The sequence below is a fragment of the Gymnodraco acuticeps genome, unplaced genomic scaffold (genome assembly GCF_902827175.1).
Source record: "Gymnodraco acuticeps unplaced genomic scaffold, fGymAcu1.1, whole genome shotgun sequence".
Lineage (NCBI taxonomy): Eukaryota > Metazoa > Chordata > Actinopteri > Perciformes > Bathydraconidae > Gymnodraco > Gymnodraco acuticeps.
Genome location: NW_022989840.1, coordinates 247,141 through 249,233, shown reverse-complemented (window position 1 = coordinate 249,233; position 2,093 = coordinate 247,141).

The following is a 2,093-nucleotide window of genomic DNA, read 5'->3' as shown; positions in this document are numbered from 1 at the left end:
TGTGTGTGTGTGTGTGTGGTGTGTGTGTGTGTGTGTGTGTGTGTGTGGTGTGTGTGGTGTGTGTGTGTGTGTGTGTGTGTGTGTGTGTGTGTGTGTGTGTGTGTGTGTGTGTGTGTGTGTGTGTGTGTGTGTGTGTGTGTGTGTGTGTGTGTGTGTGTGTGTGTGTGTGTGTGTGTGTGTGTGTGTGTGTGTGTGTGTGTGCAAGATCCTCTCATGCAGTCATTTACTTTTTGTTACTCTCCTCCCTCTTTCTTCATTTCTACATCCACGCACTGCAATTCATCCCTCAGCAATTGATTCCTGTTGAATTGCCAAATGCTACAGCCAAAGAAGTTTCAGGAAGATTTCAATTGCTGACATTTTCACTGTAGTCTCGTCCTAAGGGGAGAGTCTCCTTTCTCTTGTGTCAAAACTGCACATCAAACTCATTTCCGTGCATCCGCCTCTAAATTCAGTTCCTGGTGTCTGTTACAGTAATTACAAGGGATGTAAATAACTGACTCATGTATCTGTGTGTTTTGAGACCAGATCAGCCTGTCTTTCATCTGGATTCATTTACAGCCAGAGACACATTAACAATATGAACAATTATAACTTGTATATTGTTGTAATTGTTTTCAGAGAGCTGTGATTTAAAGATCACCATTATTTCTCTGTGAATTTACTACATTGGAACCCATTCAGGAAATTGGAAAGAACATCAGTCATTCTGTCATCATAACATTTGTTTCCCTCCCAATGTCTGAATTAAAAAAATGTTTTAATTGTAAGCATTTGAAATAAACTGTGTATTAGTTTGAATACACACGTTCTCTTTTCTTGTCCATTCATACAAAGAACCATTTAGTTTGTTCCACTATTGCTGAATGTATTATTGCTTGTGTGAAGGCATTAGGGCCCCTGTACATGAACACATGTTGCAGATGGGAGAATAAAATGCACAGTTGGCTGCTTCGAGGTGTTACACAGTATTTTTCAGTGCGGGTTAAATGTATTATGTCATGGGGTATATGGAGAAGATTTAACATTCAAACTGGCTCCACTGTGGTGTTTTATTATATGTTCATTACTCTTCTACATGTCTGCATTTCTGTATTGTTATGATAGGAACTAAAGGTTTTACAATTTGTACCCTTTATTTACAGTAAGCTACCTTGTTTTTGGCTCAGATTTCCATAGGGTTTCTTTCCGTACGAATGACCATGAGAAATGGAAGTAGAAGAAATGAATTTATGTGCAGTGCAATTCCAGTTATTCAGGCTGTTTTATTTGGTGTATCCTGGCCCTGATTATTGGAGTTGATGTACAAATGCTGTAAATTGTTGTGTGCCGTTAATCCGGCGTCCTGTTATTTACATGACCTACATGGCTTATTGGCATACACACAACTGACTCAGGCACTGGCTGAGTGTCTTATTATTCCCTCTGTCATTCTGATTATACTTTAACTTAGGAGGAGGCATCTGCTCACAGCTGACTCTTTGACACTGAGATTTTTAATTTTTAATTCCAGTCCACTCGGTATTAAACATTGTCCTTGTACGATGCTAAGGTGGCACGTACACAGATGTCATGTTGATGTTGGATCCACCTGGATGGCATTAAACTAAAAGTTTGCAGGGAAAACATGATCCTTTTTCAAATTTGGACTAGATGATATCTTTGTTTGAGATGTGTTTTTATAGTGGACAGATCTGATTTGGAATCTAGCGTTAGCATGTTGCTAGAGTTAACGTGTACTTGTTTACACGAGAAAAACTCAAATCTCTTGCTAGAGTTAACGTGTACTTGTTTACACGAGAAAAACTCAAATCTCTTGCTAGAGTTAACGTGTACTTGTTTACACGAGAAAAACTCAAATCTCTTGCTAGCCAGACCCCTTCCTAAATTAGGTATTGTGGTTTTTGGAAGCAGGAGAGTCTGTTCCTAAAATTGGTATCACAAGCAAGGGTAATGTTTCAGGACAAATGGCAACAAATAAACTAGTTTTCTCAATAAGCTCCTACATTTAGAATGTCATTGAGCAATGGGCTGTCCAGCCATGTCTGATGAACCTTGACATTTCCTTTTTCTGTCCTGGTTCATCTATAGAC